Source organism: Elephantulus edwardii, unplaced genomic scaffold, assembly GCF_000299155.1.
Source record: "Elephantulus edwardii isolate Elephantulus edwardi_28Jun2011 unplaced genomic scaffold, EleEdw1.0 scaffold00003, whole genome shotgun sequence".
Taxonomy (NCBI): Eukaryota; Metazoa; Chordata; class Mammalia; order Macroscelidea; family Macroscelididae; genus Elephantulus; species Elephantulus edwardii.
This window is the reverse complement of record NW_006399753.1, coordinates 30,833,748-30,848,986: the sequence shown is the minus strand read 5'-3', so window position 1 is coordinate 30,848,986 and position 15,239 is coordinate 30,833,748.

Sequence of the window (15,239 nt, the reverse complement as noted above, 5' to 3'; positions counted from 1 at the left end):
CCTAGAGAGGGTTAAACCAGGCTACTCCTTGGAGGCAAGGATTCTGGGGCTTCATCTGACATACTTTGGACATGTTGTAAGGAGAGACAGGTTCTTGAAGAGGGACATAATGCTTGGTAGGGTAGAGGCACAGCGCAGGAGGGGAAGACCCTCTATGAGATGGATTGATTCAGTGACTGGGGTAATCAGGATGGGTGTTTCAAAGGCAATGCGACTGGCACAGGATAGAGCACGGTTTAGCGGTTTTGTACATAGGGTTGCTATGAGTCGCAAACGACTCGATGGCACATAATAAGAAGAACAAGAACATGAAAGTTTTGAAAATAATTTCTTAACATTTATTTAATATTAAAATGAAATGTGATGTGTACCCAAAAGGGAAGCTAGATATATCAGTAACTTGATTTGGGAGGGGAAATTGTTGTTGTTGTTATGTACCATCGAGTCAACTACAACTCATAGTGATCCTATGCACTAGAGCTCTGAACTCTGCCCTACCCTGAGACAGTGTCACTTCCTCAAACACACTTACCCCCATTACCCCAGTTATTATGTCAATCCACATCATCCAGAGTCTCCCTCTCCTGCACTGTTCTTTCACTCTTCCAAGCATGATGTCCTTCTCCAAGGACTGATCCCTCCTGGAAGCATGCCCAAAGTATGTCAGACGGAGCTTCAAAATCCTTGCCTCCAAGGAGAGATTTGGTCTCACCTTCTCTAGGCAAGACCTGTTTGTTCTTTTAGCAATCTATGGTATGTTCAATACTCTTCTCCAGTAACACAATTTAAAGACATCAATTCTTGTTCTGTCACCCTTAGTTATTCCAGTTCTCTGATGCATAACAAGTAACTGTGAAGACACGATCAGACATGCCTTAGTCTCTAGTCTGACATCATTGCTATTTATCACTCTGGAGACATCCCTGACAATAGATTCCCTTGATATAATTTGTCTTTTGATTTCCTGACTGCTGGTGCCAGGAGTGTCGCTTGTGGAATCTAGCAAGCTAAAGTGATTAACAAGCTCAACTCTTCTCCATCTATCATGGTGCTGCCAATTGGCCCGATGGTGAGAATCTTTGTCTTCTTGATGTTGAGTTTCAATCCATATTGAAAACTACAGTCGTTGACCTTCTGCAGCAAACGCTTTGGATCCTTTTCAGTTTTGGCAAAGTGCAAGGTTGTATCATCTGCCTAATGCAGGTTGTTGATGAATCTTCCCCAAATCTTCCTGCCTCATTCCTCCTCATAAAACCCAGCCTCCTGAACGATCTGTTCTGCATATAGATTTGAAAACATACAAAGATAAGTAAGACACATACCTGAGGCACTCCTTTTCTAATTTTGAACCATGCAGTTATGTTCTGACAAGTACTTCCTGGCTTTGCACGAGAACAATCAAGGGTTCTGGGGTTTCCATTCTTCTCCATGTTAGCCACAATTTGTTGTGACCTAATCAGTCAAATACCTTTGCTTAGTAAATGATGAGGATAGAAATTCCTCTGGTAACCTCTGCTTTCAAACAAGATCCATCTGACCTTGACTGTGATACCCCCGGATGCCATGGCCTCTTTAAACCCAGCCTGTATTTCTGGTAGTTCTTTGTTGATGTAGCGTTCCAGTCATTTTTGTATAATCTTCAGCAGAATTTTCTTTGAATGTGATATTAGTGATACTGTTCTATAATTTCCACATTCTGTTGGATCACCTTTTTTGGAACGAGTATAAATATGGATCTCTTCCAGTCAGTTGTCCAGGCAGTTGTCCTCCAGATTTCTTGACACAATCTGGTAAGCATGTTCAGAGCAGCTTTTGCTTGTTGAAATATGTCAGTTGATATTCCATCATTTCCTGAGGCCTCAGTTTATGCGAATTTCTTTAGAGCAGGTTGAACTTCATCATCATTGCCTCTTTTTTAAAAAATAAAAATCTCCTATTAGTTTATTTACAAAATTCAAATACATTGTTTTCAAGAACAAATTTTTTCTATTTCCCTCATATCCCCACCCAACAAATTGTGCAATCCCATGATTTATCCTCCCTCTCCTTGCACATCCTCATCCCTCTGTTTCCAGCTACTTCCACCCCTCTTGGATCCTTATACTTATCCATTCTACAATAATGGTTTTATACAATATTTACCCTTGTAGGACTGAGTTAGTTTACTCAGCATAATGCTTTTATAATAATTTACAAAGTCATTCCTCCTGTGTGCTGTATAGCATTCCATTGTGTGAATGTAGCATCATTTCTCGATCGATTCATTTGTGGTTGGACATTTGGGTTGTTTCCATGTTCTTGAGATGGTGAATAATGCTGTTATGAACACTGGTGTACAACATCACTATTGCCTCTTGATAATATGTTATTTCATGACATTCTTCTGTGCCAGCCAGTTCTTTGTGATATGATGACTCTGCATACTCCTTCCATCTTCTTTTGATGCTTCCTGGACCATTCAATATTCTGCCTATAGCATTCTTAAGTTTTGCCAATCAGGGTTTGAATTTGTTCTTCATTTTCTTATGACTAAGAAATGTTAATATATTTCATTATTTATATATATATTTCATTATATATAGTTCATTATCTATAGTTCATGATATATATTTCATTATATGTATAATTCAATATATATATTTCATCATATATATTCACATATTTTCACATTTTATTATATTTTGTTATCCTGATCTGCTTATTGAAATCTTCTGTTCAGCTCCTTAACTTCCTGATTTCTTCCTTTTGAAGAAGCTTTGTCTCTAGTGTGATATCCAGAGTCTCTTTTAACATCCATCTAGGTCTTGTCTTCTTCTTCTCTCTTTGTAATGGCCTTTTTGATTCTTCATGGATTATATTCCTGATATCCTCCCACAGCTTGTTGGACTGCTAACCTAAAAGTCAGTAGTTTGCCCCTACTGCTGGTTGAAAGATGTGGCAGTCCACTTCCACAGTATAAAGGACAAAAAAAAAATCAAATTATTAGCTATATAAATAATTCTTTGGCTCTATTTTTGGGTCACGAAAGTCACAATAAATCTAAAAGTTATAGAACACAATATTCCATTATTTTTGAGAAATTAAATGTGCTTGCATTTGCCTTCATGATTTTAAAATATTAAAGGTTTTAATTTTCCCTTGAAAATAGTCTGTACTAAACATTTTTTCTACCAGAAAAAGTATATTTGTCTGTTTTTTTAAAAGTTATTATTTATTATGATTTGTTAAAATTTTTAATTGTAATTTTAACAAAAGTTTGAAGAAAAGTTGGATTGCCATTCATTCATTTTTGCACATTTTCCTCTCTCCCTGCCCCCAGTTCACTTTCTCTTTTTAAATATTCATTAATTGTTGCACAATTGCCTCCCTCCCTCACTTTCTCCCTTCCCCCCCAAAAATATATTTTATACTAAGTGCTTTGGATTGGTTAAAAACTTATGGAGACCCTTTAAATGACAGACTAAAATCTTGCCCTGTCCTGTGTTTTCTTTACAATCTCAAGCCCATTGGTGTAGTCACTGGGTTAACCAACATTGTGGAGGATCTTTCTCTATTTAGCTGATTCTCTACTTCTTCAAACATTATGTCTTTTTTCCAAGGATTGTTGAATATGAATGCGGACTGTTAATTGACTAAATTGGTATTATGTATGCTACTTAACTTTATGTACCTGGATATTTCTAAGAATATAAAATACAATAAGAAAAACTTACTGAATATATTTATTACAACTTTCACTTAAATAAAAAAAAATTTCCCCTTTTTTAAATTTGCTTGTTAGTTATTTTTTTTTTATTGTTTTTTATTTTTTTTTTTTCTCTTTGGGTGGTATAAGGTCTTTCACATCCCTTCTCCCAGCACTGTATCTCCTCAAGTGGCATGTGTATCAAATAAGTAATGGCGATAAAATGAATGATGTAGGACCTAAATAAGAACATTCTATTTGCCAATAATTGAATCATAAAAAATGATCAAGCACCAGAATATTAGATCCAGGATGGCACACTCATATACCAACAATTACGAAAATAAAACAAAAGTCTTTTCATCCTTCTTCTAAATTACTTGTTAGCTAAAAGAAGATATTGATGAAAATAAAAAATTAGGCATTTCAATTTCAATTATAACCCAGTACCAAGAAGTAAAAGAAAATAAAATCCTCAAAATTGGATCATTAGGTAACATCATATCAATGGAGAAGCAACCGAAGTTGTGAAGAATTTGATTTATTTAAAATATATAATTAATGCCCACAGAAGCAGCAGTTAAAAAAAAATGTGTTGTGCCGGGTAAATCTGCAGCAGAAAAGCTCTTTGAAATATTTAAAAGCAAAAATATTAGTAAAGTTAGCGTGACCTAAGCAATGGTATTTTCAATTGCCTCATATACATGTGAAAGACAGACAATGAATAATGACGACTGAGGAATAACTGATGTAGCTGGATTATAATGTTGGTAAAGAGTACTGACTATATATTTCATAGACTGCCAGAAGAACAAACAAATCTGTCTTAGAAGAAATATTGTCAGAATGCTCTTTAGAATTGAGAGTAGTTACTTTGGACACAGGTTCAGGTGGGACAACTTCCTGGAGAAGTACGCTGTGCGTGCTAACTAGAGGGTTTAGCAATGAGATGTATCGACACCCTGACTGCAACAATGAGATCAGCTACTGGGTGGATGCTGGCCAGTCAGCATTTATTCTGTTACATATGAGTGACTATCAGTTGGAAACAACTCAGTGGTACCTAATAAGAACAACAGTTTTATGAAGGCTTATATTCTGATTAACATTTCAAAATATTATTATGACAGGAGACCAAGATTCATTCATATAATGTTCATTAGATGCAATTAAGAGGTGAAAAGTATGAGTCACATCCTTGTCTGAGGCACATAAGATCTTATATACTGGAACACACTGGATTCACAAGTATATGCTGTATCTTGTGTACAGTCATGAAATATTTTGCAAATAAATTAATTTAGAAAAGATATTCATTCTATCACATAAAATCAATGTTTGCAAGTTAGAATTCCTAGATATTTTAATTTGTCTTGCCTAGCAACATAGACATCTTAGGTTTCAAATCCTATCTGAAACAATCTGACTGGTAAGCACTTTATTTTTATACTTAGAAATCATTAGTTCCTTGTTCTAATATTGTTGTACTTACAAGTCCGAACCAAACCATAGCTGGCCCTCCAGTGAGTGTTCAGATTCAATTAGTTTTACAGGAGGAGAATGTCCATCTTTATGTCTCAGAGAAGCTGTTCATTTGAACCAAGCGTCTTTGAGTTGGCAGCACAACTCCTTAACCCCTTGCCATCAGCATTTTGGTCTAATTTGTTGTTGTTATTATGTACCATCAATTAAGAACTGACCGATCATCGCTGACCCTCCAGCAGGTTCTCAGAGACAGTTCATCCCACAGGAGGAGACTGCCAATGTTTCTCCCATGGAGCTACTGACAGAACCAAACTATGGGCCTACGGTTGGTAGCACAGCTGGCCGTAAGGTAAGCTGTTTTTCTTAAGATTGTACCGTAGATTTCAAGATAATTTTCTGAGTACGTATTGGAAATATGCAAAGCAGCACAATGTATATTACGGAAAATATATATCCTAAACATTTCAGAGAATAAAAAATAGGGGAATATACTACATTCTTTATGTTGTATTGTTGTGTACAATGGCCGTCCAGCAGGTTTTCAGAGACAGTTTATCGCATGGAAAGAGATTGGACATCTTATTCCTGCAGAGCAGCTGGTGGTCTCGAACCACATGCCTTTGGGACTGCAGTTCAGTGTCTTGACACTAGGCCACCAGAGTTCCCATGATTCTTTATAATCCATATAAATATCAGACTCTTTTATTGTGTATTTATATAACATTTATAGAAGAGAATAAACATAGAGCAATCCAAAGTACTTCTATTATTATTAATGATGAAACATGACTTAGAGAGCAAATCTTTGTACTGAGGAAGTCACAACTCTCCTTTAAAATTGACCTCAGGGTAGACATTTCTAGGGGAAGTTCACACAAAGAACTATTGAGATTATTCCAAAGCAAGGATCAGACAGAAGAGGAAGAGGAAGAGTACCTTTGGTGTATTTGGGGGGGATGAGTAGCCAAAAGAGAGATAAAACAAAGTGGATGAAACACTCTTAGTATGTGGGCAATGTTCACATTTCAACAAAGGAACATACAGGATTCAGAAGACACAGGAGATGATATTTAATCCCTAATTTTACAAGCCCCATTTTGTCCTGTGATGTTGTCAATTCTTCTCTTTTTCTCCAGATGAGTCAATATGAATTCTTGGAGCCCAGACTATTAACAGAGTCATCCTCCTATAACCTGTAAATTCCTTACTTCTTGATAATAAAGATCTCAGACTTAATTTTTCATTAATGTAAGAAGTTTTATGCATTTAATTTTACGAATAATGTAAGCCTTGGGAGCAAAGAATAAGTTTAACCTGCTCATTGGGCCAACCTAAAATACTCTTTTTCTCAATCCTTTATCAGTTTTACATAAACTACACTCCGTGTAGCAGCAGGACCAATCTAAAATCAGCATGTATGTCAAATAGGAGAATAACTGCGTAGAGTAATTTATACAGGGAGCCAATTTAAAGACCTCATTTAAATTTCATGGAAATGGCCTTGCCTGTCCAGCAAGTGGCTGTGGAATAAGGTTAGGAGGGGAGCTCATTTTCGCCCCTGGTTTCGTGCTGTCTTTGACATTGTCTAAAATCTAGTCTACAATGTTCTTCTTGCCAAACAACAGAAAGCAAAAATAATTTTCAGATACAGGGTTTTCTTTAAGTTCTCATGTTTCAATTGTTAATTGTCATTTCCTAAAATAGGTCTAGAGCAATGGACCTTCAAGACAACCTGTAGGCTGTGTTTCTCTGACTCATATTATTACCCTGCCTTTCATTATTCTTTGTCTATGATGAGTCCAGACTCTTGGGTACACAGGGACCTAACCAGCAAAACAGCATTGGGCACCAGATCCCTGATCAAACTTTAAGTCAAGTCTAAATCTGTTCATTTACTTTAAACCTTAGCTGGCTCTAAAAAGTCCAGGCCAGAACAGATGGGGGAAATAGTCTTAAAGTTTATCTAAGACCCTGCAGTGTACAAATCCAAAAACTGATTTTATTGATTAAAATAGCAGATAGTGCTCCCCACACACCCCCGACCACCCAGACCTCCTGCCCCGCGGGACAGCCTGCCCTGGCAAGCCTGCCCTCAGCCGGACATCGGCAACCTGACTGAGGTACTGGCACGTGACCACCCAGAAGCCAGCCCCGCCAGGCGTGAGCTCTACAGCTGCAACCTGAGTGAGATCCCTACGAGTCCCCAGACAGGTAGGTAGCCACCCCCCAGGCACGAGTGAGACAGCTGCAAACTGAGTGAGGGCATCACATGTGCTTACCTGGAAGTTAGCCCCACCAGATGCCAACCAGACGTCTGCAACATGAGTTAGGTCTCCGAGTATCCCCACCCAGGCAGGTAGCTCCGCCAGGCATGAGCAGGACGTCTGAAAACTGAGTTTCCCAGTGCGGATCCCCAGGCATCCCTACCCAGGCAGGTAGCCCCGCCGGGCACAAGCGGGACAGAGGCAAACTGAGTAAGGTCCTGGAGTGTGTGTCCATGTGGAAGCTAGCCCTGCTGGGCACCAGCATGACATCTGCAATCTGAGTGAGGTCCCTGCACATCCACACCCAGACAGGAAGCCCTCCTGTTGGACCAGAGCTAGCGGGACAGCTGCAAATTGAGTGAAGTCTTCCCACGTGCCCACCTGGACAACTAGCCCCACTAGCCCCACCTGGACAGTTAACCCCACCAGGAACAAACCATACAGCTGCAGCCTGAGTGAGGTCCCTGCTGTGGTGTGTGAGCACACGCCAACCTGGCATACGCCTATGCTTGTGCCTACCCTGTGTGTTCTCAGCTCCCCCACAACCTCTCATCTCCTCACCTGCAGTCAACTAACTGCCTTTAATCTGGAGCACCTTGGTCTGACTTAGCAGTAACAATTATCCAGCAGAAGAGGCCACTTTCGCAGGCCGTGAATGCACACTTCCTTTGGTTCAGAAATTCAGAGAGGGGCACAGGTAACACAACTGCTATGCTCTCATCTGTATCAGTGATTTCAGATCAAGAAACTATCATCACTTTAGGCATGAAAAATCCTACCACGGCATCATCATGAAAGAAAAAGGTCACCTCATAAGCTACACAAGGGCAAAGCAAGATGTCAACCCTAAAAAGCAACACAATACCAATGGATTTCCTAAAGCCAGAAAGTCTGATGGAACTTTCTAGCACAAAATTGAAAAGAACAATGATTAAATATTTTCAGTGGGTAAGAGACAAAAATGAAGATTTACAGGATACTGCAAGTAAAACCCAGGAGGAGCTTTAAAAATAAAAATCCAAAACAATGCAGATAAAACAACCAAGGCATTAGAGGCTCTGGAAAAACAAGAAATCATGATCCAAAATAAGAGGAGCCATGTTTCGGATGCTGTCAGCATGATGGAGGGACACAGGAACAGAGTTCAAGTGATGGAACACAGATTCAGTGAAATAGAAGATAGAATTGTCACCACTGATCTGCTAGATCATGGGAATCCCAGGAAGAAGCAAGTAAAGGCACTGCAAAAGTTGTGGAAGAATTACTAGAAGAAGACTTCCCAGGCATTATGAAGAATGAGAGAATATATATTCAAGAAGCACAGAGAACACCATATAGAAAAGACCACAAAAGAAAACACCAAGGATTATCATAGTCAATTTTGCCAGAACCAAAGATAAGGAATTATGAAATCAGCGAGGGAGAAACAAAGAGTAACCTATAAGAGAAAGCAGATCAGATTAAGTGCCAATTTCTCAGCAGAAACCATGTGAGCAAGAAGAAAGTGGAATGACATATATCAAACACTCAAAGAACACAACTGTCAAACAAGAATATTGTACCCAGCAAAATTTTCCATCAAATATGAAGAAGAGAAAAAAAAATATGAAGAAGAGATCAAGATATTCCCAGAAAAACAGAAGTTTAAGAAGTTTGTAAAAACAAGACCAGCATTGCAAGAAACACTGAGAGATGTCCTTCTTACAGAGGTGCCACAGAAAGCAGGATGGACCAAAGTAACTAGCAATAACACCAAAAAGAACTCAATACAATGTTAGCAATAAAACCCTCCCTCTCAATAATCACACTGAATGTGAATGGTTTAGCAGAGTGGACTTGGGGGGAAGAAATGTATAACAATGAAAGAATTTTTCTTCTACTTTTCAAAGAGAAGAGTGAATTGAGGGGAGGGATGGGCAGGGAGAAAAATGCTACAATGAATGATTGGAAATCCAGTCTCTGTAAACGTTCATTAAAGTTAATAATAAAACAAACAAACAAACAAACCAAAAATTAGCATATAGTTACACCATTATTTAAATCATTCAAAGTCACTTAGTTGTTTTGGATGCTCTTTCCAAAATGGTAAAACACCATACCTTATTACTGATTGACTTTTACAAAGGGCATTCTCTGCTTTGTCCAGAATATGTCCTCAAGAATGGTAGCACGCTGAGGAGAGGCCGATAACTAGCATCTGGCTATTAGGAATATAGACTTATTGGGAAGTTCCTCTGACTTCTGAGACACAATCAAAAATTCAACCGACTGCTGAATTCCTGCCAAGTAATTCCTGAGCTGTAACAAGGAATCCTTTGTACTCTGATGACCATGGTGTTATGTCTTGTTTGTGCTTGGTCTTCTTTGTAACATTTTTCACAGTTCATGTTATTAAATGGTGGGGCCACCTTTAACTCTACACCCACTTTGACCAGACCACACAGTGTTTCATCATAGATTTATAGATCATTTAACACAGGCTACAGCCATTTCACCAACAACCTTGCTGTCATTAAGCAGCAGCTACTGTCAAAAGTTCAGGAACAGGCCCAGCAGGATGATGAAAAGAATTGAGACACAGAGTCTGTTCAATTGTCACAACAGCAAAGAAAAGCATCTGGTGCCCAGATTAGTCTGTAAAAAGGACACCAGCAATGGGAGACAGATTCCACAGGCTTTCTGGAGGACCTGCCTGCTGCTCCCAAGTCTGTCTCAAGAGACCAACCTAGAAAATTCCATAAAATTCCCCAGACCATGAATTAGAAGCTTAAAATGCCATAAAATAATCTTTTTCAATATCAGAGGATTTTTCTTTCTGCTAATGGAAAAAAGGAAAATGCTTGTTAAAATTAGAGTGGAAAAAAACAATATAAAATTTGTTTACATTGTAATAAAATTTACCTTAGAGACACACATCTTCAAAATATATATTATAGTGAAAATTAGTAACATATCTTTTAATAGATATACACTTGCTATTTGATTTAAATTATCTTCTAAGATAATTATGTCTTTGACACTAGTACTAATCATAAAGATATTATAGATATTAAAATAAATAATGAATGGGAAATGTCTTGAATCAGGTCTATGGTAAAATAAAACATCCATAAGTAGGAAAATTATTTACTCTGAAGAATAATAAACTCCCCAAAACTTGAATAAAAAGGTATATTATAGTGAAAAGCAGCAAACTTATTCTAGGCAATACAGTTAAAAACTAATAAACCAATATATTTGACTTCAAAACTTGTTCATGAATCATTCTAATTAAATTATTCTAAAAAGTTATAATGGTAGAAGTTAAAGCACCAAACCAGGCCAGTAGGATGTTCTTTTATGAACCTTTTCCTCATATTAAGAGGCAGATGACAAATAAAGATTCTTATTCTCTGAATATCTGTATTGTGTTAAATGTCATTGGAAAAACAAAATGTTATGCTTAGTAATATGTAAGGTATGCATCACAGATGTGTCCTGTTTCTATACCTTTTCAATCTATATGTGGAACATTCAGGAGACTGGACTTTATGAGGAGGAGTGTGGCACCAAGACTGGAGGAAGACTCATCAACAGTCTGCATTATGCAGATGACATGCACTTGCTTACCAAAACTGAGGAGCATCTGAAGTGTTTGCTGCAGAAGGTTAAGTGTTGTAGCCTGGAATATGGATTGAATGAAGCTCAGTATCAAGAAAATAAAGATTCTCACTACTGGTCCAATTTGCAGCACCATGACAGATGGAGAAGAGATTGAGGTTGTTTCAGCTCACGCAGATCCACAATCAACACTCTTGGCACTAACAGTCAGGAAATTAAAAGATTAATTGCATCAGGAAAATCTGTTGTCAGGGATCTCTCTAGAGTGCTAAAGAACCATGATGTCAGTCTAGAGACTAAGGAGTGCCTAATCCATGCCATAATCTTCTCAATTGCTTGATATGTATCAGAGAACTAGACAGTGGCTAAGGATGACAAGAAGAATAGATGCCTTTGAGTTATGGTGGTGGAGAAAATGCCATTGACTGCCAAGAGAACAAACACTTATGTTCTAGGGAACGTGAAACCAAGTTTCTCCTTGGAGGAAAGGATTTTAAAGCTCTGTCTGACTTACTTTAAGCACGTGACCAGGAAGAACCGGTTCTTAAAGAAGGATATCATGCCTGGAAGGGTGGAGGGACAGCTCAAGAGAGGAAGATCATGGATAACATGGATTGACACAATAACTAGGGTAACGGGGGTAGGCATGTCAGAGACAGGGCTCAGGATAAGGTAGAGTCCAGAGCTATTGTACATAGGGTCACAATAGATCACAGGTTACTTGACAGAATGTAACAACAACAGCTATAGTACCGATTCTTGAGCATAACAGTAAATTCAAACTCAAACTCATTGCAGTCGACTCAGATCTGATTCCTAGCTGACACTCCATTGGATTTTTCAGACTATAAATTACAAGGAAGGAAATGATTCACGTTTCACCCATGAAGCATCTGGTAGATAAGAACTCTGGGTGGTGTGGCCTTTTAGTCAGGAGTTCAGTTCTCTTTGGACACCACTACCCAAGCTCCCTTAAAAGTACTTGAGAAGAAAATTAAGGTATCACAGTGAAATAGTGGTTAAATCTTTGGTTACTAAACAAAAGACCCATGGTTTTAACCCACCAGTCTCTCTGTAAATTGTGGCAGTTTGCTTCTGTAAAGTTTAATATACTTGGAAACCCCGTGAGGTAATTCCACTCTATCACAAGGAGACACAATGAGTCAGATTAACTTGACAGCAGTGGATTTTGTTTTGGGAGGGATAAAATAGGAAAAGATTTTTTTGTTCATAATTTTAAAGATAATACATTTACTGGTTTTGGCGGTGGAATTCCCTGCACCTCCCCTCAGTCAAGTATTCTATTCTCATATATTGCATAGATTTTTCTTTAATCTCAATTTATACTTTAGTATTTCTCCAGAGTGAGTAGCTTAAGAAATTTAAATGTAGGATCTTGAATGCAAATAAAAGTCATGATTTATTTAGTTTTATAATCTGAATATTAGCAAAGATAGATAGATACATACTTCAAAGAAATAGAATTATTGAAGGAAAAGAATATGCTGTTAAATGATTTTCTTTTAGTAAAAGGGCAAAAAATATAGAGACAATAAAGAAAAAAATAATAAAACCAATTAAATTCTCAAATTTTAAAAACTAAATCCACAGGGAGTTGCTCTGTTAACCCAAAAGCTGTCCATCTCTCTGAGTCCAAATCTGCCAGCCATCCACTTTTAGAAAGATGAGCAGTTTCTTATTGTGCAATACACAGCCTTGGAAATCTGCTGAAGGATTGGCTATGATTCTAACATGATGACAGTGATTCAAATTTCAAATCTACTAACTGCACTACAGTGAAAAAAAAATGGATTGTCTCCTCTTGTAAAGATTTACAACCTTGGATTCATGATAGAAAGTCCCTGAGGGTCAGAACCACTCAGCGGCAGTGAGATTCGTTTTTTATTTTTAGAGAAGTTAGAAAATAGAGTAGCTAGAGATAGTTTAGTCTCTGAAGTAAAAAGTAGACCAGGAAGAGTTTGTAAATGACTTACAAGTAATCAATGTTGTTGTTGTTGTTTAATGTCGTCGAGTCGTAGAAGACTCATAGCGACCCTATGAACGAACAGCCTGAGCACTGTTCGTACATAGAGTTTCCGGAGGCAAGCCATTTCGGAAGTGGATGCTGCTCCTGCTTCCAGGCTTGATTTAGTCTGGAAGCTCCAACAAACACTGTCCACCATGGGTGCCCATTACCACGATTGACACATCACTGTCACAGTCTTCAGCATCACAGCAACCACGAGTTACCTCTGTACAGCAACGCACAGACTAGTGTTATACCACCTAGAAGAATGTTTGACAGGAAGGCAATTTGAACCTGGCCGAGGGCCACAGATGAAAATCACCCACCTTCACCTTGGTAGCACAGCTTCCTTTCCACTAGGCCAACGTAGCTCTCTCTTGGTCGTCGTCATTGTTATTGTTGTTTAATGCCGTCGAGTCGTAGACGACTCATAGCGACCCTGTGAACGAACAGCCACAAGTAATCAATAAATAATAAAAACCAGAGTGTGGTTTTTTTTTAGTGGACATTATTGTTTGCTATCAAGTTGATTCCGAATCATGGCAAATTCACGTGTAAAGCTGCATCCCATAGGATATTCAAGACTGAAAATCTTTTGGAAGAAGATTGTCAGGTCTCTCAAGGTGTCTCTGAACAGATTTTAGAGTTACTAGTCCAGCACTTAACCATTTATTTTAACCAGGCATGGAAGCACAGGACTCCCAGCTGAAAAGTCAGCAGTTCAAATTCACCCCGAGGCAGTGTGGAAGTAAGACTTGGCATTCTGCTTTCCAAAGGTCACAGCCTTGCAAACCCTGTGGACCAAATCTCTTCTGCAAACATGGCATCAATATGAATCAGCATCACAATCTACTCCATGATCACTAACTACAGTGCCACATAGAAGCTTTTGTTAGGTTAGTCCCTGTATAAGAGTTTATGTAAAATATTGCGTAGAGGAAGAAGGGGGAAATGTCAACTAATTGTTTCTATTAAACACATTGCTGTCGAGTCAGAACTGATTCATAGCTGACTCTTCAGTGGGTTTTCAGAGCCAATTAATCACAAGGGAGGAGGTTGGCCTTCTGTCTGCTGAGGAATAGCTTGCAGATTGGAAGTGCCCTCCTTTGAGTTGTCAGTGCAACTCTCTACTCACCAGACCACCAAAGCAAAATGTCAATTAGCTCATTCAACAGGTTTAAATGATGACCTGCCCCGACCCCCAACCCCGACCCGGAAGAAGACTCAAGATGGTTTAGGATTTCCTGGAAACAACTCATAGCTAACCATAGTGGGTTGTCTGAGGCACTTAAACTTAAGGGAGGAGATTACTCACCCTTCTGCTGCAGAGCAACTGGTGGCTTCAAACCACATGCCTTTGGTATTGCAGCATAGCTTCTTGCCATTAGGCCACCTGAGCTCCCTAGTTAAGTGCTGGCTGTCTATATAAGAGGTTGAACCTACAAGCCATTCTGCAGAAGAAAGATGTGACAGTGTTTCCAAAAGTTTATAACCTTGGTAATCCTATGATGCACTTCTCGTTGAAATTGACTCACTAGCAATGGGTTCGCTCTTTGCTAAAAGGTACTGTATATGAAGTAGAGGTTTAAGCCTCCTATTACTTTGTTAGTTTTCCTTTGTAAGGTTTTACAGATATGTTTTTGACTAATGGAATATATATGCTGAATCATTGAATGCTTAACTTTTTGTCAGAGGTGATGAACTTAAAAAATGCTATGTGGAACAGAAAAATCCCAGTGGACTTTGGTGACAGTATAGATGACATGCTGTTGTTAGTACTGTGCCCAAAGGATTAAGAGACACATGCAGCTGTATTATAAGTGAGGTTATTTATTCACTGCTCAGCGAGGGGTCCCAGAAACACCACAGGATACCCCATTTCCTAGCTTCAGCTAGGTGTTTGTTTTGTTTTGTACTTTAAAAAAATTATTTTTTTCTGTGTGTACCATCAAATCGGACCTGAAAAATTAGATATTGCCCCTCTTTCTCCAGTATAGCATCTGGTGGATGACTTATTCATAGCAAATATATTTTTTAAGAGACATAAACAAAGGTTATATACCTGGATTTCACCTGATGGTATACATAGGAATCAGATCGATTACATCTGTGGAAAGAACAGCTGGAGAAGCTCAATATCAGCTGTGAAAACTAGGCCAGGAGCTGACTGTGGAACAGA